Below are 27051 nucleotides of genomic sequence, written 5' to 3'. Positions count from 1 at the left end.
TCTTTGTGGCAAAAAAAAAAAAAAAAAAAAAAAAATGCAGCCTTAGCTTCTGTCATGAGATCATCTCTCTCAGCCCCATTTATTTCTCCTGGATGATGATAAGACCTGTGCTTCTCCGTAAAAGGCACTAGGAAAGAAGGAGTTAAAGTGAAGGCAGGCTCGCTGGTTTGCTGAGATCTGTCAGAGGCTGACTGGCTGGCTACATATCTGTCTCTTGAACAATAGGTACCTGTATTCTGCACGGGCTGCTGGGCAGGCAGCACTAACACTCCGGAGAAGGTCTGCCTCTGTCTGCGCCTTCCTGGTGAGAATCCCCAGTAACAATCCTACTTTTCAGAGGAGACAGAGAGAGAGAGAGAGAGCACGAGGGAAAAAAAGGCTGTCTACTCTGTTGATGAAGGACAAAGCTTTGATCATTTTTGTTCAGGCTTCACTTGGCGGTTTTAGGTTCTTAGACTCAAGTCAGTAGTTGTACTGGCTTGCTTTCTTTCTCTTATTCTCTCTGTAGCGTGCTCTCTCTCTTTCTTTTCTTTCGCATTCTCCTTCTGTTGCCCTCGCTCTCTCCCTCTCTCATTTCTCCTCATAGGTTCAATGCAGGCAGATAAGTGTCACAGATTATTCTGAGACACAGAATAATCAACATATCGGAGCCAATTCCCATGACGGCAAGAGGGTGAACAGGCAGAGGAGACTGACCGAGGTTGACAAGACCATTCTTCTGACAAGTTTTAGGTAAGAAAATATTTATATACGATTCTTGCATTTCTGAATCTTTGTGACTGAGAGAGACATTTGTGATTAAAAAAGGAAGTCGCTATAGGTAAATATTTTTGAGAGGGCATCCTCCTTTCTATCCCTTGCTTAGAGAAGCTGTCAGTATTCATGCAGGGCTTTGTGTTACTAGAATCTTCAGAGGTGAGGTGTGCGGGGGACTGGAGGAAGGGTGAGCTGCTCTTTATGTCTGTGTGGTGACATTTATCATGCTGTTTAAATCTATATCCGTAGAAAAAATAGACTTTCTGTTTGACGATAGTAGTGTTTTATGCAAGGCAGAACATATGGCTGTGCAGAATTCAAGTCGTGTTCTTTCATTCTTAATTTGTAATTATTTTTACACTCAACTGTACTGAGGTCAGAGAGTTTTAAAAATTAATGAGATTCCCTGTGGAGTTCAAATAGTAATATCTACGTGAGCCTCCACAAAGAGATAAGATTAGGCCAGTATATTTTTGCTATAGAGTTGGCTGTCTTACTTTGAATACATGCCATCTGAAGCATATGTTGGGTTCAATAGTTTCTGGGAGTTGCTGTGATTTGGAGACTAGCCCTTAATTTATTGTTTAGTGACCAGGATACAGCGAGTCCCAGTTAGACTGCTGAAGATGAACCCTGTGAGTGGAGACATTCCTCAAACTTCACAGACATTACTGTCATGACAATGGACGGTGTCTTAGACTTTCGAGGAAATAGCAAATGATGAATGAGGCGCATGCTAAGAAGAGAAAAAAAATCTGCAAATGTGTTTTTATTTTAAGTACTGTATGAAAATTCTATGTAAAATGGCTATTTAGGATCAAAGATTGCTGGTCTGAACAAAGAGGTGAGGATCCGCACAGGTGAAAATTTCTTTGCCACAAAATGAGTGTAGACTTTGGATTAAGGGCAGCGAGTGATTTGTTATTTATTTATTTATTTATTTGTTTATTTATTTATTTAATCTCCACTCTTGCCCCACAAAGGTAGCTCACTGGGCTAGTCCAGGCATTTAAAACTTTGATTTCTCACAATTTAAAAACATTGTTTATGTCCATGGTCTAAGACACTGTTTATAAGAGAGGCACTGCAAAGTAGTCTGAACATAGAGTAATCTGGGCTAAAGATGTTTTTATCCCTAGCTCCGCATTTACAAGATCCATTCAGGTCTTCCCGTGACATATTGTTATGTAAATACTGTTCAGCCGGGAAAGCGGAGCTATGGAGATTCAATTTACTTTGAAAGTTGTTCATTATAGCAAGGATGAATGTTATTTATTTGATGCGATTCAAAGACTGGAAATGACTTTTTCATTGTGGTACCTTTTGTGATGGGTCCAGGGTGATCTAATCTTTTTAATTTTGGCTTTCACACCAGTGGAGATGAAAAGAGATCTGAACTCATTTATCGGTTGCTAGGTCTTTCTGGAAGCCGAAGTTCTGCTTGTGGTTGCTATGGCCAGGCTGACCTCAATATCTGTGGTTTGAGGGACTTAAGCAGTCATTTTTTTCTTTTTCTTTTTCTTTTTTTAATTGAGGAGCATGTACCTTGATTTATGTCCAGAACTGTAGTTGAATGTCTTTGTCCGCGGGTGATATATGGTGCAGAACAATTCATCTGTTCTTACGAGTAAACACCGCTGTCCCACTAAAAATATGTTTTGTTCGGAGTTAATGGTATGGAACAAGGCATTCTCCACAAACAGCTATCTTTTATTGTGTTGGGGCCGCGGAAACGCTGAGCAAAGTGCAGGAAATTGGCATCAGTCCTCGCGTCTATTAGCATTTCATTTGTGAGTCGCATGATAAGACGGTAGGTGGACAGAGGGAGCGAGGAAGGGTGTTTCGACATCCTCACTTTCAACTGGGACCGCCTAGCCTGTACCCGCATTCGCCAGGACCGTCAGCCTTAGTTTCCCCTGACCTGGTGACATCGCTTTGCCCAAGCGCTAAAGCACACCCAGGCGGACGTGCTGTGGCTCAGCACTTGGGACCGGTAGTCTTTGGCTCCTTGTGGAAAGTTGCTGGGTCCGATATCGGCAACACCCAGAAACGTAATGTCTGTGTGCGATCGAGTGGTCCCCGGTCGCTTGCTTTCTAGACTCTTGTTAGAAAGGAGCGTGGGTGAATCAGAGCCTATGGAGAACGAAGCCCCATTCAGCAGATGAGCTCGAATACAGCCCCGCTCCCTTAAAAACTGCTAACTGATGGATGCTGCGGGGGGCGGGGGGGGGGGGGCAGACACCGCGAATAAGATGAGGGCGAAATAGGAATCAGGAAAGGCACGTACCGCCGCTAGCACCATCAGTTTTCTTCTCAAAACAGCTTGGTAGATTTTCTTTCTTTCTCTCCCTCTCTTTTTTTTAATGTGCTAATGATTTTTATTCTAAATCGGTCAGCTCGGACTATCCTCAGGAAAATGAGATCCGGGAGAAGTGACGCCCTCCTCGAACTAAAAGGTAAAAAGAAAAAAATATGTATCTGTATATCAACGTTTTTCAAACATTGCATGTGCTTCTTGCCAAGGAGCATTGGATAACTGCTTTCTAAATATAATTATATAAAATTTGAGTAGTTTTCTTTTAGCCTGTGAGGTTTGGAGGTAGCCAGTTAAAATTGTATTGTTAGTCATTTTCAAAAGACTGCCTAGCTTTTGTTAACCAAGTGCAATCAGGTGCCTCCAGTGTTTCTTTTCATCCTTGGGAATGGAGAGCTGCTGATTGCTTTGGTGTTGAACCTCACGTGGGGGCGGGGTGGGGGGCGAGGCAGTGTCAGTAAAAATATTCTTTACTTGTATAGATTTCATTGTTTAGAGCTAGCTAACTTCAGCCAGAGCTACAGCATGTCAAAGGTCTCTTCAGGCTTGGAAATTCTTTACAGGGTCCTAGTTTCGCCAAAAAGCCTGGCTGAGTAAAGATGGTTTAATTGTTTAATTGCAGTGAGCTGTCCAGCTCACCTGCAGCTCTTAGCCGAGGAGCTTTGAGAAGCTTGGAGAAGTTCTCTGCTGCCTTGCTGAAGTCATACATGGTGACTTGAATTGATTTTGAAGTAATTGATTTTTTTCACAATTTTTTTTTATTGTTGTTATTTTATTTTGTTTTTGTTTTCTGCTATATGTATGCTTTGCCAGCCTCAGCTTTTGCAGAGCTGAGTTCTGGCTCAGGCTCAGTTCCTGGGGTTCAGTTCCTGGGGCTCAGGTCTTCTCCCAGGTAGTGTTTTCTGTGAGTCGTTAATTTCACAAGAAATATTTAATTGTAGGTGTCTGAAGAAAGACAAATGCATCCTGGTATGTATATGAGTGTGCTGTGTATTGTAATATAAGATGTCATAAATTTCACATTGTGTTTTGCTCTGCTGTTATTTCAGAGGATTATAAGTGAATCCAGGATAGCACTCAAATTTCCAGAAATGATTCAGTTCACTCTAAGGAATCTGGGAGGAAAGGCCTGTAATGACATTTTGATGACTTTCATTTTAAGGTGCAATAGAAATTGAGTAAGATATTTTAATAGCTACTCTCTAGTATCTCACTTCCCAATGCTGTGTTGTTACCGCTCACTCTAGCTTTCCTGTTTGGTGATGGCTGGTAATTGTTTTCTTGTATGTAGCAATCATTTTATCCATAGGTAAAACTTATTCCAGAAAAGTCTGGTTGCCTTTACTGCAGCTCAGCTCTTGAGATGAAACAGTGAGTATTTCCAGCTCGTGTCTCCTTTCCTTTGTCATATCCTAAGGATGATTTGTCCATTCTTAAAGAGAGGGCCATTCAAGATGTTAGCCTGTGGTTTAAAGAGAGACAGAAAATGGTATGCAAGCCGGAGGAGACTGAGGAAACAGAAGAAATGACTAATGGGTGCATAGTTCTATATTTTTAAATTCAACTAAGATTAATGTACATAAATATGCAGACATATTTTTTATTAGTAGGTAAATGCAGATATATCAGCTTAATGAGATCTCAGTGAATATGACCAGGGACATCTTTGCACTTCAATTCTTTTGGGAGATGTACACATAACTTTTACAGAATAAAACCCTTTGGGAACTGAAGTTGTGACACATGGATCAGTTTTCATGGAAGTCAAATAAAACCCTTACATTCATTTTCCTGTGCAAGTTACACAAAGTCAATTGCTTCCCAACTGCATTGTTCTCAATGCTAATTAGGAATTAAAAATACAATTTAACTTGACATGACTGAATATTTAAAGTCGCAATACAATCCTGCTGAACGAATACACTATTACTTTAATTTTTTTCATCAAGGTAGAATGAAACTCTCATATCTGATTAAATTTATTCCATTCTCATGATGTATTTGGAAATACCTTGGCATCTGCTTTCTTTTTGTAAATAGTATTCTTTTCTAAATATTGCGGTCACAGTGCAGTGGAACATGAAGAAGCTACTTTTTTTCCTTGCCTATTTTAATTTTGTCTTTTGTTGTGATGTGTGATTATTCTTCCCTGTCTTCAAGAAAGGTGTATTGACTTTGAAGCTATTAACCTAACCTACTTTTCAGAGTTCAGGATGAAAAATAGCCCCAAACTTGTTTCATTAAAGATTGTGTCTGAATTATCAAAAAGTATAAGTTGGTCTTGGGATGGTGTATTCAAAGGATCCTTAGGATGTATTTTCCTGGTAGTTAACAAGTTCCTTGTGTCGTTGTGTTAAGTATTTCCTTAAACTACATCAGTTTACTTTTCCCAAATGATATCCCCTGGTAAATGTATTGCAGAATGTTAACTCTCAGGGGATGGGCCTTTTGGGGTGGCTACTGATCCCAGATCCCTACTTGGATCAGCATACAAGTAACTGTTCTAGAAGCTTGCCAAGGATCCATGATAAAGTTTTATCTACCGATTTGTTTTTAATCATGTTTGTGCTCTGCATACAGATTCTAATTTCATGGCCATCAGTGATACCATCATGGTTTAAGAAAATAAAAGTTATATTCAAAGCTTAATTGTCTGCCACTTACTTAAAAAAATGTTTTAGCTTTGGAATGCATAGATTGTATTAATGGTGTTTCTAATCTGATCGTGTGTTTCTTTTCTCCTGACGTGTTTCTTGGTGGATGGCTTGTATACACTTGTAAAAACCTTGAATCCTTCTGAAGTTGCTAGACTTTGTGATTTTTCTAGTAATATACCACAGCATACAGAACCTCTGAGTCCTTAGTAATGTCTCTAAGGCACATATTGATGCCCTTGATGTTTCTTGACATTATTTAGCCATAGTACATTTATCATGTATAAATCCTTGGATTTCCTGCATTTCTCTGACAATTGAGTTCACAGTTCAAATGCAAATCCTGAAATAAATTAGTAGGCTAGGAGTTTCCTTAGAGACAGAAAGATAAGGTCACATGTAGTGAATAGGAACATATGGCATATAGTTAATTATGAAAACCTTAAGGATTTGAACATAGTTTGCTATAGACATTTTGAAAAATACTTATTTTTCAGAAAGTATTTGAAGAATTCAATTTACTAGAAATTCAAAACAGCAAAATCAGACATATTTTTTAAAAATACCCTTCTGTAATGAATTTAGCAAGTATTTGTACCTTCAGAAAACATTCATGAGTGTCTACAATGTGTTCATGTGTCACTACTGATTAAGTTTTCAACACTATCTGGTTTTGATAAGTATAGGGAACTTAGTAGATATACATTTATCATCTTAGAACATATTTCTCTTGCTGATGTTCTAAAATGGCTTAAACGTATCACACACACACACACAAACAATCATACATACAGGCACACACGTGTGCATGCACACAAGGTTTAAAAGAAGACTTAGATATGTCAGCATGCACTTCAAGTAGTCATCTTCCTGATGTATATTTAAATATACTATTTAAATGCATCGATTCTCTCCAACATTCAGATCTGTGATACAACACACACTCAATAGGTTCCTCCTCTTTCCTTCTTTCAATGCTTCTTAAACTGTGTTGAGAGTTTACATTATAATCTACTATTTAAAGAAATTCTAATTCTTGTTATTAATGGCTAACACCTATTTGCTCCAAGCCCCTTTCTTTCATTTTCTAATCCTCTTAATTACTTTGTAAGAAAGGTCTCCCCACTCTCTGACTTGCAGATGAGGAAAGGGAGGTTCTGAGAAGTTAAATAACACTGCACCCCAAGGTCACAAAGCTAATAAACAGCTGTGATAACTTAAAGCTCAAGTTCTTCAGGTTCTATTAATTTTTCTAGTCATTCAACAAATATTATGGAGCCCTTGTGATATCTTAGATTTGTTCAAGACACTCAAAATAAAGGCGTAGATACAGCAAGCTTTAAATCCCTTGGAGTTCATTGCCCCGATGTCTGCCTATAGACTGAATCATCTCATAGTCACTTTAACACTATGATTATATTTCCTCAACATCTCTTGAGCCAAAAGAACACAATTATAGAGTGTCAACCCTGTTTAGATCTCTTCCTCTGTAGCTGCAGGCCCTATTTCCAACTGCATCATTGCCTATTTCTACACAGGAGTTCTACACTGGAAAAACCCATCTTCTCGTAGCCCCAGTAAAGCTTGTCTTGCATTTTCTCTGATTATCCCTGTACCCAAAACAATTTTCCTGTGTCCTTTCAAAGAGTTCTACCTGTTCTCTAGTACCTGGTGTGTGTGGGGGTGGGTCACAAAAACAAAAACCCCAAACCAAAACAACCCTGGATCCCAAGAAGCACATAGTAGAAATAAAACCTTCAAATTCGCTTATCTGCAGTGATTCTTTGACCCAAGACATTTCCAACAACTAAGGTGAAGTGAAGCTAGAAAGGACTCCTCTCATCTCTTGTGTCAGTGTTTGTGGATGTGCCCAGCTGACAGGTTGGCAAAGAGTTCAAGAAAACAGCAGTAAAATAAAGGAAGAAAGTAAAAAGTGTAGTCGTGGAGAGCTCAGGGCTACATGCCCTGTTGCCTAGTAAGGCTGAACAATTAGCATTCACTCTGCCCAGGGTACAAGGATGAAAGAGAGGGAGGAGATGCTGACTACTGTTGGGAGATTTAGCAGGAAAAATGAATCTTAAATTCAGAACTCAACATTCAAGTGTTCATATCATGGTTAGCGATGGTATTAAGGAATGTACAGGTATGTACAATACAAAAGTTTTTATTGTGTTTTGTTTCTTCTTGGGATAGGCTACCACCTGAAAGCAACATTTATATGTTTGATATGGAATGGCATCTATTGTTTCTAAGAGAAAATGCCAGGATGACCTGCTGATGAACTCCTCATTGGCACCAGTGTGCTAAACTCATGTTGCTGGTTTCATGATTTAATTCTGTATACAATTATTCCTCTATTATCTGCAGCATAGTTTATTAGTATAAAAGCTACTCCCCACAACCCCACCCTCAACCAAGAGCTACCCCTTTAATCAATATAAAGTTGTGGTAGTTAACTTTTCCTGCTAGGTTTTTACCTTCAGCAAAAGTCAAATTTAATCTTCAAGGACATGTTGCAAATCTCTATTAACACCCATTTCTTGAGGTTATTTTTATTTATAGTTAGGTTCCACTGTATTTTAAAAATATGTAGCATTAGTGACTGAACAGAAGTTCCTACAGCTATATTTTTGTGCTGACTCATTGCCCTTTAATGAAAAAGGCAAATTGGGTGGGCATTTTTAAAAGCAAGATACTACATTTGATCTACTTTGGGGGCTATTCTACTACCTGTGATAGCCAGGTTTATATATGTTGATATGAATATAGGATTTATTCCAGCAAAGTTTATATATACACATGTATAAAATTAGCATATGATGTAGATATGCATATGTATTTCACCTAGTATAAATATATATTTACCATGTGTTATATACATAATTATAAAATATGAAAAATTACATATGTGTTTAATTTGAGCATAATATATTCTGTGATGTACCTTTTTTTCTTTTGGGGAAGTATGCCTTTGGAACTGCTCTGTGCTTTGGGAATTCGTTGTTCTCTGAAATAGGGGATGGTTAAACTTTGGCCATAAAGCACTGAGCTGGCCTCAATTAAAAAAGGAGAGTTTTCTGCATTTGTAATAGCAGCAGCTGAACAGACCGCTGGTGTTCCAAAAGCAAACTAGGCTTCATATGCTTATCATACATTGTATTGATGTTGATAAAGAGTAAATGATGAAATTGGAGTCCCTTTAAAATCAATGTACTATAGTTTTTTAGTTTTGACATTAAGTTTAGGAATCAACCCTGCCTGGCACTTACAGTGTGTAATTGTTGGTACCTGGCTGCCACCTTGGTGTACAATGGAGAGCAACGGATGTCAGACAATATTTAGCTCCTGAGATTTTGCCCTAAGGACAGGCCACATGCAGTTGGTAATATATATTCAATTAGCCAGTTTTCCCAGTGCACTCCCAATGAGTTAAGTTTAGTTGAAGTCCCTGACCCACTCTGAATTTTTGACCATCTCTGTCTTGAATTCAAAATACACAAATCTGGTGACACTGCATATTAATTGGTATCCATAAGTACGAGGAAGATACTTTAGAAATAGGCTATTTATAGCTAACTTTTATCAAAAGATTACAAAGGAAACCTCCTTTCACCCTCTACTTTGTTAGCTGATGATGAGAAATTATGATGAAAACAAAACAAAAAACAAAACAACAAAAAAAGAAACAGCTGTAAGAGACGCATGAATAATACCATTCTGTTTTTAGGCGTGTTGAAGGATGATGCTGTTGATCTTTAAAAGAAATTCCATGTGGTGACATTTGCAAAAATAGTTTCACATTACCAACTTTTAATTTTAATCTAAAAGATGCATGGAGGATGGCAAAACTTTCAAGTGGCAAGGCAATTCTCTGCAAGGTGCGCACAGCCTTGGTGGAGACGTAAGTGCACGGTGACTGTCATTCAGCGCAGGGGTTATGTTTCCCAAGTAGCGAATGCTGCAGAATAAAAATTATATGTGTTAAGGAGCTATCATTTTAAAGACTATTTTTTTAGAAGTCCAGTGTTTTCGAAGAGCTAAAATCTATTTGAATCCATTTGCTAGTCCTCATCTTCACCCATAATTCCGCGCAGTGACATCCCATCCGCTTGAGCTCACACAGCTACCTGGTGCCTCTGTATCACTTATGAACATTTTAAACTCAGCCTCTCTGGTGCTTTTACATTTTTGCTCCCAAGTACAATAAGAAAATGGCAATAGGAATTTTAAAACTTTAGCATTGCTCTAGGGTTTAGAGAAGCTAATAGTTAACATTTCAAATAAAGACAAAGGTGGTGTCACGCATGCCCTTTGCTCGCTCACCTGCTTTCTCTCTGATTCAATAAATATGATTGTTATCATAAACTTGAAAGAGGGAGCTATTCCTTCACTCACTTGTGTTCCTAGCTTTTCTCCTCCCTTAGTTATCTCGTCTAACTGGTGTTGCTAAGACTACGTGAAGGGTTTTATATAAGGAGGAAATGTGATCTTCCCTTCATCAACTGTAATAACTGGAGAGAGAAAAAGAACCTTAAAGAACTAATTGGCTGATATAATGAAATTACTCTCCAGCAATCGTACTTTAGCACTAGGAAGGGAAAAGCTTTTTCATTGCAGGTGCAAAGCAATATTAACAATTAAATGGAGCTTTTAGGCATAGAAGGTTGGCTCAGATAATCTGTGAGGCGACACAAATATTCAGAAGGAAGGCTGATTCTTGAAAACGGACTTGAGGATTGTTAGTTGTTTTTTTTTTGTTGTTGTTGTTGTTGTTTTGTTTTTTTCTTCCAGCAGATCCACAAGATGTCTGTCTCATCAGAACTTTCTTTTTTTTTTCATCAGAACTTTTGAAGTTTAATTATGTAAGATTGTTAATTATTAAACTGTTGCATGTTTCTTTAGAACATCATAATGAAAGTGAGTGTGTGTGTCTGTGTGTGTCTGTGTATGTGTGTGTGTATGTGTATGTGTGTGTCTGTGTGTGTATATGTGCATTGAAGTGTTGAAGATTGAGGAGCTAGTAAAGTTGATGATTACTACATTTATACTCAGGATATTCTTCAGAAATTTGGACATAAATGTACATTGAAAAGTTCAAGAAACCCCTTGATCATTGTTTACGTGACTACCATTCGAAACACTTCAATTTCTTTTTCATCATAAGAAGACAGGCTCATACACTGTGATGAGAAACTTGTGAAACTACCTTTATAACCTTTAGATATATGATACTCTACAGATAAATGCCTTTATCTTCTAGCAGAAATATTATGCCATTTTCATCCCATTTAGATAAAAACACTACTATCATTAAGAGCTAACCTTGGACTCTTAGTTTTAAATATAAAATTTTAGAATGTCAAAAAAAATGACTTTATACGCATGTGAATTATCCTTTCTCAGAAAATCAAAATTAGTCAGCTATAGTATTTCAAAAGTTCATTAAAAAATTAAAGATATGGCCTTGCTTCCTTTCACTGAAAAGCAAAATACCCTGAAATGACTTATTTGAGAGAAGAGCTGTGTTATTTCTTCCCTTTACTGCTCAGGTGGGGGAAGAATTGGATGGGAAATAATGCACCCATTCTTGTGACTTACCTCCTGTGGGTGACATATGTTGTTCTTTAAGAAGATGAAGGTAAATATCATGTTATTCAGGGTGGGGGAGAGACAAAGTCTCTGTCCCTTCAAAAGACATAGAGGAAAGTTTTGTGAGAAGACGGGTTGTAGAATCTTCTAGGACACAACAGCTGTGGATTCTCTGTATCTTTAGGTGACAAGGTACACCATCCACCTGTCTAAACAGATACTTAAAACAGAGAAATGACACACCTTCTGCTTATGCCTAGGGTTGCCTTTAGGCCTCCCCAAAAAAGATGTGCACTCATTCACATCTGCTTTGAGTTATTTTTGAAGAAGATACTTTTGAACGTTATACAATATGAAAAGTATGGCTGAGACATCATCCAATGGGATTCTTTCTTCCCATCTCCATTCCCCACAGGGTGATATAGGATGTAAACATTAGTGACAAGAGGAATTGTGGCTGACCTTCTGCTACACATATACTTAAAGCTCATAGTGTTTGAAGCAAAGAATAATATAGCTGCCAAAACTTGAGCACACCCAAGTACTTACTACACACTGGAAAAAGCACTAGGTGCTTAAATTTGTAAATAGGAGAGTGGAAAACAGTATTTGAGATAAGGGTCAAGTGTTCAATTACAGAGTCAACTCTTTCCGTTTTTACTTTGCCTAACTAGATTGTGGAACTCAATTTCTTGTTCATCTCTAATTTTAATGCTGTACCTTGCAGTAAATATATTTTAGAGTAGGCATCATCAAACTGCCCACTCTCAGGAGATGGTAAACCACTATGGTGGGTCTCCAATGTGCTTATTCTTAATAATTTAACTTTGACATAAGATGCTTATCACCGTCAAGGTCTTTAGCCTAATAATGTAGCTGACTTATTTCGAATAATGGCCTTCTTAATGGTAAATACAATTTTCTAGGCTTCATCCTGAAATATTTAAATAAGCAATTGGGTTAAAGTGTTGCATCAATGTCCATGAGCCCAGAGCAATTTTCTTGGCCTGCTAGTGAATTTGTTTCTTGTCAGTAATCAATGCATTTCTGATTCTCAGGGGCATGTTCATTTTCTCTGAACAGGAAAGCACTCAGGGTGGTTTCTGCTATTTTATTTTTAAACATCGGAATTCAGTATCTGGTTGAGGTTATTAGATATTTTTTAAAGGTCTGATATTCTAAACTTGAGCACACATCTTAAAGAGAGGCTTGTTTGAAGGCCTCTGTCCTTCTGTGATGGTAGTTGGGGATCTGCCTAGTTCATGTCTCCTTTTCTTGTTCACCCTGAGATTCAAAGAGAATAAGTAAGCTCGATGGTCAGATGATGGCTAGAGGCTCTAAATCAGACAAAATCAGATCAGCCTTCCAGACCTATTATTATCTTGGACCATGACTCAGCACTGAGAAGCACTGTCTTCTGAGAGCTAAGCTTATACTACTGACTTTGTTAGCATCTTTCTGTCCATTTTCTCCACATCAGGTACCATAGCTGAGTACAACATGGGGTAAATAGCTGTAAGTAACTACTTTGGGAATGGCAAAGAAAAACATCACCAGATGTAATGTTTTTTTAAGTTATTAGTTATTTTTCTGCAGTGAATGTTGCTTTCAGAAAAAGACACATCAGGTCAAAAGGTCCGTATGTCGATCAATTTCACCAAAAGTCTTTGCATATAGGATTAATGCTATGATGCAGTGTTTAATACCGTATTATAAAACTGGCATGCATACTTCATCCGCGTGGCCACATTGCACACTGATGCTATCCGAGAGTGTGCTTTAAGTGGCTGCGGAGGACCGCATGCTATGAGAGCTGCTTCATGCTTTTCTTTGTGAAGATGTTGATGGAACTCTTAACTTGATGGGCTTCACTCCTCAGTAAAGGCTCTAGATAAATGTCCACTGCTTGGAATGAATGGCTATCTTCAAGCCAGTTTTTATACCTAAGATGAGGAGTGGATGCCATTTGCAAAAGGGCTTGACATTGCCCAGGACTGACTTTATAGCTTTAAAAAAATTCTTTATCTGTGGTTCTTATGGCTTGATAATGAAAAAAAAAAGAAATATGATGATTTGTTTAGATTTTAAAACTTTCATTCTCCTGTGGCTTTATCTGCTGTCCATTTTCAGGCCTTTTTTTTTTTTTTTTAAATTCTGGCTTCTCCTACTTCATCTGCAGGCTCTTGAAGTCTGTGGGATGCCCAAGTGTGTATAGGAACTCAGAACTAGCACATTCTCTTTAGTTAAGAATAACATGTCAGTTTTCTCCTCCTGCCTTTGTGTGCTCTCCAGAGCTCACCCATGCATGATGTTCTGATTGACTTCAAAAGCAAGTCTATGCTTGGATTATCTCCACAGGACAGAGAACAAGGTAAGAAAGAGTCTTAGTGCTTTTATGGCCCATGGGGACCACATAGAGCCAAGCTACGTGGCTACCAGGATGGATTTATTCAATGGTGTCCTTCATTGTAAGACAGGATAATTTACTGTCTTACAGGAAAATTTATAATTCTTAACTTCATTGTCACCATGAGATTTTCTGTATCCTAAAACTATAAGTATTAATACATATTTTAAATATCCAGAAAGTTTTACACATAGCTATAATTTCTGTTTGAAATTTTTTGTATAATTTCTGAGTTTGAAAGGAGGTGATATAGACATAATAAATTCGCAGAGAGAAAATAGTACAAAGGTGTATGGCATTCATATATTAGGAGCAGTTGAAGTATTAGATCAGGGGACAGAGTAAAATGTGGCATGCATGTAGGAAACTACAACTGAGAGGTATTTGCTTTCAAGATATTTCCAGTAGGATTGGCTTTTCTATCAAAGATCAGATATAGTCCTGGTTAACAGAGAGCAGAGAGTTAGGCTGAATAAGATTGGGATGTATACTGGCAAAGGGTAGAGAAGTGAGAGAAGAATGATTGCGTGATGGAGGCATGAGACAGATACCGCAAGAGAAAGAGATGAGAAAAAAATCTGTCACAGCAGGGTGTCCACATCATTGGGAAGTCAGGAGAGCCAACTATATGAAGTATCAATATAGATAGCAAAAGAAGGAGTAAGAAAGAGGGCATGGGGAATAATAACACGGCCAGTTCTATGGCGTACAGATGACACGGTTGTTTGTGAAAATTGGGAGCCTTAGGAATGTGATGGATTTTTTTAACTCTCAGAAAGTGGAGAACCAGATTTAAAAGGGGGGGGGGAGGGAACTGCAAAAAAAACCCAAAAAACAAACAAACAAAAAAAAACCAACAACAACAACAAAATAAAACAAAAACAGGCCAAAGAATCTAGATGGTAGATCACAACACAACAATAGATACAATATAAGATAAACAGAACTAAATACTGGAGTTGGACAAGATAAAATCACACAAAACACTGACAGAAATCGACACTGTAGAAACAGAGATCAAAACAGCCAAGTGTGGGAAGGACTTAAACATTGCTTGACTGGCTGAGGCTAGGCCGCCTTCCAGAATGCTCTAGAGAGCAAGACTGGCTGAGGCTATGCAGTCTTCCAGAATGCTCTAGAGAGCAAGGCTGGCTGAGGCTATGCAGTCTTCCTGATGCTCTAGAGAGCAAGGCTAGCTGAGGCTAGGCCGCCTCCCAGAATAGTCCAGAAAAAGGACCAATCATATTTACTGTCATGATTCCATCTGTTAGTCTGTAGAAGAGAGAAGTAAGGGCTTGAAAATAATTCTTTGCAATTTAATTTATCCCATTTTATCTCCAAGATCATAAGTATGCGTTGTTCAGATTTACATACAACTAAAAGCAGTTTTAATTGCCCAGCTCCCTCATCTAGAGTCATTTGAGGCCGTGTTGTTCAGCATTGTCTGTGGTGACTCTAAAGGAGGAAGTGTCAGTCTGTGCGGTGACAGAGCACATAGATTTTGTATTACCAAATTTCAGACTGACTCTGTGCCATGGTTATGTTGTGGTGAATAGAGCAGAAGCAGAAATGAATCGTTTGTCTCCAGAAACTGTCACTCTGATGTTGCTTTTGGAGTTGCAGGCCAGTGTACTGAGGGTGAAACAATGCTGCTTTGATTTGTCATCAAACCCTTGGTAGGAGATGTTAAAAGGAAAGACAAATATTGCGAGATTCAAACGCGCTTTTCGTTTGAAAGAGAAAAACCAGTGTGTGGAGCTATCTTTTCCAATTATTATCTTTTTCAATTATTTCTCTTCTAAGACATATGCCGTGATTGCAATACTCTTGGATTACTCAGTATTTGCTTCCCAGCCATGAAACATTTATATTTAATTTCCTAGATTTTATAATGCATAGCTAGGCTGTTTATCATCAATTTATCTTACCTATATATTCTGGAAGAGGAAATCCCTGGTAAAATAAGAAAGCTGTAATGATGGCTGAATTTGGAGATGGTCCCATGGCTAAGTGGTGACAAAACCAGGCAAACTAAAAAATGTATTTATATGAAGATAAGTCTCCTTTAACTATTCCGTATTCTCCGTTCCAGTGTAGGAGAGTAAAAACTGTAGGAAGTTATGGGTGACCAAAATCACTATTCATCAGCCGGGCCTTTAATCCCAGCACTTGAGAGGCAGAGGCAGGCGGATTTCTGAGTTCGAGGCCAGCCTGGTCTACAGAGTGAGTTCCAGGACAGCAAGGGCTACACAGAGAAACTCTGTCTCGAAAAACCAAAAAAAAAAAAAAAAAAAAAAAATCACTATTCATCAATAACTCACGTCTCCTGTTGGATGTCCCATAATATAACCTGTCATGCATATTGTAAAAGAATTATTGTAAAGTATAAATTCTCAGAGAATTGGTGGACAGTTGTTAAGTGGGAATGAGAAAAAAAGGAAATATATCCAAATAATAATAATTATATGAGACAGATCCCCTTTCTCTCATTTTGTAAGGAGATGTAATAATAATAAGTTCTGAATCTGAGTTTTTGGGGCTTTTTCTTGCTGAAGAGTTTGAATATGACCAGCAGGACTATGGCAGCTTGCCTGGAAATCATCTCCCATGTGAATGCCATGGAGAACAGATAGAACAAAGGGAAGAGGGGAAGGGAAGAAAGCTCCCTGGGGAAGCTAAGGTTCCAGGGAGGGAGCTGAGGTCTAGGCTGGACTTTAGCACAGGTGACCATGCACAGCATTCCTCCCGCCCTTACTGTCCTCCCATTGTGATGAGCCCTCCCCATCTTCATTCTGGTCTCTCCATCTTATCTAAGCATGTACCCTTGATGTCCATGGACTTGAAGTTTGTCATTGTCTCTCTCTTACATGCTTTAGCATCTGGTGCCTGCCTAATCTGAAATCATCACTGCACAAATAGTTTCTGGGTTGCAAATGCCTACTGGTTTCCTCCTAGCTATTCCTATGTCCTTAGTCCTGATGACCCATTCTCTCCTGGAAGTTTCCACTTCCCAGGCTTTCATGGTACTAGGTCATCTAAAGGGTGTCTTCCTTATTTGTCTCTGTCATGGACTTGACTACCTCTTGTTCTCCAAGTCCATTCTCTGTTGTCCTTCATACCAGGCACGTTGTTGCCCTTGTGGTCATCCTCTGACATGATTTATAAAAAACTTAAAACTGACATTTGTCACTCAAGTCCATCCCTTGACATTTAGAGTTGAATTCCCAACAGCTTGCCCTGCACATCAGGGACTCCCCAAATCAATTATGTACAAACTAACTCATCATTGTCCCCTCCCAGTTTCTCATTCTTCCTTCTCTGTTGGGTTTTGTGATATCGTTGTCTACTTGTACATCAGAAGTAGAGATACACCAGTTATTTTTACCCTCCTTCTCCAAACTTTGTTGTTTTGCACTTCAGATAAGGGCTAGAACTAGTTAATTTTCTGTCCTAAATATTTCTTGATTCCCTTTATAATGGTCATTCATTATCATCACCGTCTGTAGTGCAGAACTATTGCCTCTTGGGGTTTGTCTCCTGCTGGAACATCTAAACCATTTAAGTGTCTGATCCATTAGCGTCAAATCCATCCAGTACAAAACCTACAGCAGATCAGCTGTGGCAAGTCCAATGGCTTCCAGTGTTTCCGCTCCCTGCCAGATACAGAACAAAATAGCCTCAACTCACCTGAAATCTACCACTTCCCGCATCTTTCTAACTTTTTTCCCCTCTGTGCACTCAGGGCTTCTTCAAAATTTTTATCTCTACCAATATGTAACAGTGCAGTGTTAGACATATGAACACTGTTTGTGCTCATTTGCTATCTATGGTATTCCAAAATCCCTGTTCACCCTTCTTTCCTGCCCTGTCCCCAGCCCTCTTTTAGTTGACACTGTGGTCATATTCTTGAGGATATCTCCTTTATGTCTTGTCTTCTTGCCATTCCCAACTGTGATAAGCCTTAGCAATACACTTATACCTAAGCTAGGAGGTGCATTAGTTATATGACTTTTCAGCTTTTGTTGGTAGCTATGAGGCACTGACTTCCTTTCACTAAGATTAAGACTTTCTTAAATAAGAATTTAGCCCAGAACTGGTAAAATGTTTGCCTGTTCCACTACCTTTAATCTTCCTCTTTTATCCCCTCAAGAAATAGTAACTGAGTCACATCTTACAATTATCTTTATCTTTCCTTCTTTCCAAGCACATACACTACATGTTACCAACATCACATTCTCAGAGATGCCAAAAAGACTAGCTTTTTGGCTTGCACAGAGTACCATAATTAAAGTGTCACAGGAAGCTATTTTCTGGATTCCATACCAGTCCCCTTGATGGTATAAGGCATTGCTTCTATGTGATTTTGAAACATTTAAAGGTGTTTTCAAAGCACTTTGATTCAGGCACATACACAGGCACGTCCCAAGGTAGCCAGTTACAATGTCAGAAAAAGGCTTTTTAAAGCTTTATTCATCCACACTTCAGAAATACATATTTTTTTTCATATTGAAAAGTAGCACACTGAGTGTTGCTGTCCTTAAAATATTACACATGCTATTTTCTCAGGAAGAGAGTGAGGATTATTTTTTTTTTGTTGTTGTTAATGAAATGCCAAACAAGCCCATCCAACTTGCCAGGCAGAATGAAATCAGAGCATCTTTGGCAGTAGCCTGCATTGCTCTGTCCACAAAAATGTTTTGCAAAAATTTAGCTTAAGCAATTACAATTTTTTTTTTTTTTGTTGGCCAGGTTCTTTTCAGGATAGAACTAGGGCACTCAGGAATTGAGGCAGTAGCCACGATGAGAGAAACACTTGCAAACACATTCAACAGCACCTGCTAGTATTGCAGTTCTTCAGACACAAAGCTGTGGTCTAGAACCCACAGTAATGTAAATGCTGTGGGAAAGTTCAGATTTAAACATCCATTCTCCCTACCCAGGTTTTTATAATGTAACATATTCATTGTCTCTTTCTGTTCCTCTGTGTGCCCGAGGAAACAAACACATACCCATGCCTCAAGAACTCACAATTAAAAGTCTGTTTCAAAACAAGAGTCCTTCAAAGAGCAGACCAAAAAAGAAATTAGAGGCATAGGAACGTTTCATTTTTGTCACCACAGCATCAATGTTTTCTTAACATATCAGAATCTGTACAATTATTGAGTAGTATAGCTGTCATGGAAAACATGCTATCTTCAGTGAGGACTCGCCTTTTCTGCTGTGGCTCGAAAGCAAGCAGAGAAGATGAGTAAACACATGAATATGGCTATGTTTTAATAAAACTTTATTTATACAGACAGACAGACAGCTTCCTGGTTGCTGTTTGGCAGTTCCTCATTTAGCTTATTGCTTCCACTAGTAGCTCTTATTTAGATTTTGACTTTAAAGTCATGAAACTCAAGATAGGTATTTATTCCACTTTGAGGAGTAAAACTTTAGGATATATTCAAAATAAATACTTGAATCCTTTAAGGCTTAGGAAAGATTGATAGATTTTAAGATTCTTCTTTTCTTGTATTTGATTTTTTTTAATGGTAGGTTTAAAACAAAAGTCTTTTTTTTTTTTATTTTAAATCTTAATGCTTTAAGCTATCCAGTTTAAAACAAAAAGAAAAATCCCATTTGCTGTGAAGATGAGTTCAGAGTAAGGTGGATTTACTGTTGTTCTCTACTCTCTGGGCTGACGGTCCTTACAGACGTCATGTTCTGGTTGGAGCTTTGGAAGGTCCTGTGAAGGGTCAGTGGCCATCGGCCAGAGAAGGTGCTACTTCCAGCCCCACCGGGCACAAATATTTACCTGGCAGAGCTGGGTGACCAGCAGGGAGAGTTGTAAGCCAGATTGCGCAAGACTCAGGTTACACTCATTGTTCTCTGAGTACAATTGCAATGGCCTTAACTTCTTGTGTTACAACAGAAATTAATTATAAAACTGATAATGTCCACAGTGAAATTTAAAGTGTACAAAGGAGGTTTCTGCCTTTACTTCCTGCACTTCCCTTCTCACTTCTGCTTCTGTTCCCGATAGAATAGCAGTAAACAAATTGATTAGTTCTGTTTTCTTTAGACTCTCATGTAGCCCAGGCTGCCCTCAAGCTCACTATCTAGCCTAGGATGATCTTGAACTCCTGATCCTTCTGCACTGCCCCTCAAATGCTGGAATTGCAAACTAGTGTCATGAGGCTCAGCTTAAACATTTTGATTTTTAAGCATTTTACCCTTCTCCACTTGTATACTTGTCTATTTGTAGGTAAACTGTAACTGGGACCATGTTATATTTAATGTTCTATGGTTTGCATTCCCACCCAGCCTTTAGTGCAATCATTCCATGCCAGCAGAGCTCTCTAAATGCCTATACTCTACTTATGGATGCTACCTTTTACATCACCACCGTACACTTTACTCCTTCCTGATTGGGCATTGTGGATTGCATGCACTATGCCTATAACAATATTCTAAATGAGTTTATTTTAGTTAATTAAAGAGATTTTTTTTTAAAAAAAAATCCTCTTTCCTATGGTGGGAAAATGATTGTTTGTTTTTATTAAGCTAATTTTAATTTTATATTGTTCTATGTTCATCACTATGTTCTTCCAACCACATAAACAAAGACCGCCTTGCCTCTGTGTGCAGACACCTTTAAGCTCCCTTCTTCAAAGAGAGAGTTATTTTTACATTTTCTGAATTTGCTTGCAACCTTATACTCTGCAAGATCTTCCCATCGATTCCAACTGTCAAACTATGACAGAAACAGATGGAAACAGGGGTAGACTAATGTGTCACTCACGCTGGCTGAGAGATAAGCTGAGAGAGCAAGAATTGGGTGACGAAGGGAAAAATGTGTCATGCTTTCAAAAAAGAACTCTTCTTGTCCCAGCTATATATATACATATAACTTACCCATTGTAAATGACTAAGGTTATCATTAGCTACAATAACACCGTACATGTGTCTAGGGCCACATAACTTACAAAGTCCTCTTCGCCTGTTAATTCATCTCATCCTTTGACAGCCTGTCAATCTGCCAGAACAGACCTTATTAGTTCCTCTGTGTGTCCCAGCCCTGCAGTTACTTCCTGCTGCTCTTTCTAAACCTGGTACCTAAGATCATAGACACAAGAGAAAACCAGCTAGGCACACACCTCCCAGAAGGCACAGCGTTTGGCCATCCTGCTTGGGTGATATGTGGAAATTCGCACACTGCAGTGAGTTTCTTCTCAGAAATAATTCAAATCATTAAAAACCTGAGGTCAGATAGCTGAAAATTATTGAGGTCATGTTATTTTTTTTTTTTATGGAGACATGCAACAGCATTAAAAATGGATGGTATGGATTAATTCCAAAGAATTTATTCTCACTTTTATCATAGACTCACTTGAATTCCATCCATTTCTCTTGTAAATTAGCCTCTGATAATCATAATTATGACCCTTAGGTACCATAAGATGATAAAATACCTTCTAATTACTAGGAGGTGTTCATTTGTGTCTTTTTGATATACAGTTTCAAAGATTTTATTGCCTTGCCATTTCTTGAGAATCAGTCACCTAAATATGTAACCTGCGCATATGATTTAATGTTTCTAACAATAGTATTTCTGTTTTTTTAAAAGCCTTCTGTATAGTGTTGAATAAAGTTAAATCATATAGGGACTTCCTCCTATAGTTCTGGTTAATGTCAATGGTTCTGGCTTATTTGGTCACTAGCCTTAAGTCCTTACTAAATTAAATAAAAAACTATGTTGAGTGACCATCACTCTGATAGCATATCCTGAGTGAATTTTTCTGTGTCATATACTTGACCTGATATGGTATAAAACCCATGAAGTATTAGTCCAAGCATCTTATCAAGTCAGCCTCAGGAACCGTATGTTACTCAAGCATGCATTGCTCAAAGCTAAATAACAATACATGGCAGAGAAACAAAATTCTATCCATGCAAGTCAAAATCTTTCCCCATCAAACCACAGGCATGTCAGAATTGAGTCTTGCAGAGCTGATGCTGGGTGTTTCAGCCAGCCCTGAGTCTCCTCATATGAGGAGTAGCCTGATAGTTCTTGATCCTGAGCCTCTCAGAGTAGGTAATATCAACTAACAAATCAGAGGTCAAGGAACCTCCGTGTCATAATCTTCATCATCAATGTCCAATGATGTCCTTAGTATTCCCTTATAGTACACCCACCTTGGGAGAGGCTCCACCCATTGTATTGCATCGTTTTGTGGAGGTAGTTTTATTTATTCTGAGTTGAAACAAGACCATAGCATGACAGGGCCCTTTGTAATCTTTCCCTCCACACCCCATAAATGAGAATAGGAAGCTTTGAAAGGAAATACTGGGACAGGAGTTCTCCATTTACCTTGGATACCAAATAGTTTTTTTTTTCTGCCTTTGTCTGATGAACAGAACAGGAGGTGCCCACTCTTCTTAGAGAGTGTGAAATAAGATAACTTTGAACACAGCCTTCTGGATCAGCTTCTCAGTCTAATCAGAGCCCGTTTTTAAACAAGCTATCCTGGTATAACAAATGACATAGCAAAGTCATTGCCTTGAACCTGCTCGCTCGTCTGCACGGTGGCATGAGAAGGTGAGGGACATCTCTGAGGAAGCCTAGCGTGGGCTATGAATTATGTCTAAGGAACGAACAGTCCCTGGGAAACCATACATAGCTAGAGAAAGCAAAACACTGGGCTGCCTTCTACTTTTTCATGAGGGATGGCTCGTTCCACAAGCAAATAGCCAGCCAGTGGAAAGCTGCTAACAAACCAACACTGTGTGTCTCTGCTCAGGAATACAAAAATCAAAATGTCTTCTGTATTTAGTAAGCATTTATAATTACTTCTGACGTGTCAAGTGCAGTGGGAAGAGAACTGGAGAAGAGGAGTAAACCTTTGACATGATGTCAGTCTTTAAAGAATGGAATAAGTGGCCCCAGAAATCATCACCCTATAAGTATGACCCCATCATTTAATCATTTAATTAGAGAGAGAGAGAGAGAGAGAGAGAGAGAGAGAGAGAGAGAGAGAGAGAGAGAGAGATTGAAAGGAATTCTGTCATCCTTCTGGGTAATTTTGAACAGTCAGGCATAATGGCACGATCAAACTTGATGTCACACCATAAGGCTTGTTAAAACTTAAGGACAAAGGGGAATGAGAGGTGTGTGGCAATGACTTTGGAGTAAGGACATGGGTCACCTGAGGGCCCAGTCCTCCCTTCCTCTTCTCTGACCTTGATCCTGTGCAGAAGGTCTCATAATGGAAAAAGTATTGCAGAGCCTAAACAAGCAAGATTTCTTAAGAAAAGAAATTCCGGTTTCAGTACCAAAAGAGGTGACTTTTGCATCTGGAATGTCTGAGGGCTCCTGAAGTGTTGTCTCATTAAAATGTATGACCAGAATTAATTCACAGTCATTTTGTTAAGAGCCAAATCACCTGGGTTGAATTTGTGTGTGGAATCATAAATAATGAATAATAAGAAATGACAACAGGTTCATAGAGTGGCCAGGAGGAGGGTCATAGGTAAAGCAGAGCCTCTCCAACTTCCTCTGTTTTATTATTATTATTATTATTATTATTATTATTATTATTATTATTATTATTATTGTTACTTTTGGTGAACTGGGCTGATAGTTCAGTCACTAAAGTCATTGCTTTGCAAGTGTGAGGACCATTTTGCCATCCCCAGGACCCATGTTAGAAATAAAGAAATGGTATAGTGGCACTGTGGGGGAGACAGAGACAGGACAGGAGGAACCTCAGGGATCACTAGCTAACCAAATAAGTCTACTTCATGAGTTCAAAGCCCATGAGAGACTTGGTGGGTGGTACGTGAGGAATGATACTTGATGTCTTTGGGCTTACACACACACACACACACACACACACACACACACACATACATGCATATACACATACACACACAAATGCACACACATGCACACATATAAATTTACACATGCAGGGATATGAATGCATATACATGCATACGGGGACACATGTGCACACACACATACACATACAAACACATGTACATCCAAATTCATAGAGATACACACAGGGATTTTATTGTGTTTATAGAAATTATTCTGAAATTGTATATGATATGAAATAAGTAGAATCTTTAAAACAAATGACAGTTTGAAGTTTATAAATGCCTTTTCATGGATTCCAAGTATATGGTAATAAGGGAGGAAAAGGGGAAGCAAGTAAGAATTATACATTTTGATGAGACAGTCTGAAAAGCACATTTAATGGTCTCATGAACCTGGGGTGGGGAGAGAAGACCCAGGATGAGAAGATTCATGAGTGGGCCTAATTAGCAGCTGCACACACCAATGTTTTCTAGGCCAGGCTGTGCCTGGTCCTATGATGCTCAGGGATAGAAAGCTAGAGCCTTAGCTTATCTTATCTCAGAGCCAAAAGGACAATATACCTTGCCTGGTACAGATGGCTAATCGTTAAAGAGTATAGACTGGAAGGCTCAACTGCTCCTCAATTTATTCTCATAACCCAAGAAAGCATTCTCCTTGCCTACTTCTATCCTATTGATGGTGACCGGTAGATCATGCCGTCGTCGCTTTCAAGGTTAAGACATTTGTGCTGAGTTTTTTGATATCAGGAGATGTAATGTTTTCCTAAGACTTCAACCACTCCTGACCTCCCAAGGGTTCTAATTTTAGAACTGCCCTTGATTGGCAGCTGGCTACCTTGGTGGTACACCATCATCATCTAGAAAACAAGAGGCTAAGTACTACCAAGACCTCATTTCACAATGAAAGTCTCCTAGAACATGAGGTCTTAGGTCCCATCTATCTAAGGAGATACCTGGATGTTAATGGGGATGAATTTGTACAGAGATGCCTGTAGGGATGAAAAATGGAGACTGGATGGCCTTTGTTTCACTATTTTAATAGCCTCATCTCAAATGAGACTGCTCACACATCCCTTCATCAAAAACATAATTCTGGACCAAGATGCTGCCTTGTACATCAAGGTTTCCTTTCCCTCAGTTATATCAGAGAACATCTGGTCTCTGAAGCAGACAAAATTAAGTATGGGGGCCTCTCACTGTCATTCTCTTGGGGACCAGGAATTGGTTGTCTCATCTGACAGCAAGCAATCCACATAGGCACTTCAGTGCATCCTGGGGGAATGACCCAAAATAGCTTTTCTTTGGGTCTCCTACTGTGTCTCTGAGCTTTTCATGCTCTCTGGTAGTAATGTCCATTTTAAGACCAAAGTGAAAGAAGTTTTAGTTCATTCCATCTTTGTGTTTCACTTATTGTATACTGTCATGGGAATGAGCACCAAGCCTAACATTTTCTCCTAAAACTTGTATTACTCTTCTTTTGGTATATGCATTTTTTTATTTGAGGTTCCAGGGCAGCCTTCCTCAAGAAATCCATGTGGCCTCAATGAAATCTAAGCTCTTAGAGCTGTGATTCTCAATGTGTGGGTTGCAATGCCTTTGGCAAACTCCTAACTCCAAAAAATATCTACATTACTATTTATAACAGTAACAAAATTACAGTTTCAAAGTAGCAACAAAAATAGTTTTATGGTTGGAGGTCACAACAACATGAGGAACTGTATTAAAGGCTCACAGCATTAAGCAGGTTGAGAACCACTGGCTTAGGGTTTCAGAAAGGAAAGCTGGACAAGTAGGAACAGGTATGAGGAACACAGAGTTTCCCCACTCTCAAATTGAATAGTTGTTAACATTGTGTCACCACTACCCAGACCAACTGGACATGTCTGACTATGTGTTGAAATCTGGCTTATGGTTTAAGGAAACAATTAAGCCAGTCAGACATCTTGTCACAGCATCGCAAACCTTCCCCTTCCCACATAGGCACAGATTCTTCTCAATTGTGAGATAACTGTCTGACATCCTTAGATGAGTCTGACAGATTCCATGATACCCCTATGTTCCTGCAAAATGAAGCAAATGTCATGTGTAGCTATGGAAGATGATAAATTTTAAAGGTGTGTTGTTACTGGGCTAAAAAGATTCCCTGTGTCCACATCTGCCTTTTCTAAAATGTGTACTGCCTTCTCACCCAAAGGATGGCTTTTGGTCATTAGTGCCTGATCACAGCTATAGAGGCTCACACATGGAAATTAAGTGCTCTCCAGTGTGTCCTGCACTGAGTTAAGCATTTAGTGTGGATCAATTCTCAGTATAGTTTTTTTTTTCCTATTTTGTAGGCAAGGGAGCCAATTTGTGAGGAAATAAAATAACACATCCAGCTTGAGAAAGACAGATCCAGGATGTGACCTCAGGGGCCCTAATCCCATAGGTGACACTTAGGTCAATGGTCTTCTCAAAGGTTCTATGTAGTCATTTGTGTGTGAATGAGAAGTAGATAAAAAAAAAAGCCTGAAGGTCAGGGCAGACCACAGCATCAAGTTTAGTTTCAAGCCAATTGGCTCCATTCAGAGAGAGAGAGCGAGAGGGGGAGTAGATAATGAGAGAGAATAAGAGAGAACAGTCTAAAGAAGTCACCTTCTTGTTTAAGTCTCCGGGAATCAAGAGCTTAAATATCAGTGATCCATGGCTCAGATAGGCACATGTCTAGTGATCCATGGCTCATATAGGCACATGTCTGGGCAGTAGGAGCATAGAAATTGTAGGGAGCCAGCTCCACCACCCGGATGCTATGTAATCCCAGACAAATGACGTGCTGCCTTTGCAGTTCAGTCTCATATGGATAGTGAGTGTAATTTTCTCTATTAGACAAGGCGGCTGGGCTATCAGAGAGTTCAGGTAGGCAGATTCAGAATACTGGCTATGATAGACTTAAGTGTTCTACACGGTGTTTGCTGTCCTGTCATCCTCACGAGGATATGGTGAAGAGACTGGCAGCGATAGAGGTTCTAGGTACTTAGAAGCTCTCAGGACTTTATATAGGAGAAGATATCAAATGTAATTCTTGATAGACAAACTTCAGTGTCTATGACTATCTAGTCTAGAACAGTGGTTCTCAACCTGTGGGTCCTGACCCTGCAGGGATTGCCTATCAGATATCATCAGATATTTACAGTACGAGTCATGACCATAGAAAAATTACGGTTATGGACTACTAATGCAATAATTTTATGGTGTGTGTGGAGAGCAGAGAAGTCACCCATATTAAAGGGCTGCAGCATTAGGAAGGTAGAGAACCATTGCTCTAGAACTCATGGGGGTAAGGTAGGTTTTATGCCTTTAAGACAGTTGGGCCCAACTCTCCCAGCCCACCAATGGGAAAAGTTGGTAAAATCCCAAAGGTGATTAGCGTTATATCTGCTATTGCACAAGATGGAGTATGTTTGGGTGGTTGAAAGGGAAAGCCTATA

General features: G+C 39.0%; 1 long non-coding RNA gene across 16 annotated transcripts in view; it reads left to right on the top strand.

Moving 5' to 3' along the window:
- The first annotated feature begins 103 nt into the window (after positions 1–103).
- The window catches only part of LOC116076569, an 89161-nt gene continuing 62213 nt past the window's right edge, over positions 104–27051 (top strand). For 3 of the 16 annotated variants that reach the window (XR_004112993.1, XR_004112985.1, XR_004112991.1), the window contains exon 1: positions 112–3212. This is a non-coding gene — a long non-coding RNA (uncharacterized LOC116076569). Of the gene's footprint in view, positions 3213–27051 lie in introns of all 16 variants that reach the window. The other 13 variants (XR_004112989.1, XR_004112988.1, XR_004112987.1 and 10 more) reach the window with 8 other exon arrangements.

Source organism: Mastomys coucha, unplaced genomic scaffold (assembly GCF_008632895.1).
Source record: "Mastomys coucha isolate ucsf_1 unplaced genomic scaffold, UCSF_Mcou_1 pScaffold4, whole genome shotgun sequence".
NCBI lineage: Eukaryota > Metazoa > Chordata > Mammalia > Rodentia > Muridae > Mastomys > Mastomys coucha.
Note: the sequence above shows the minus strand (reverse complement) of the source record. Positions and strands in the feature narration are given on the sequence as shown.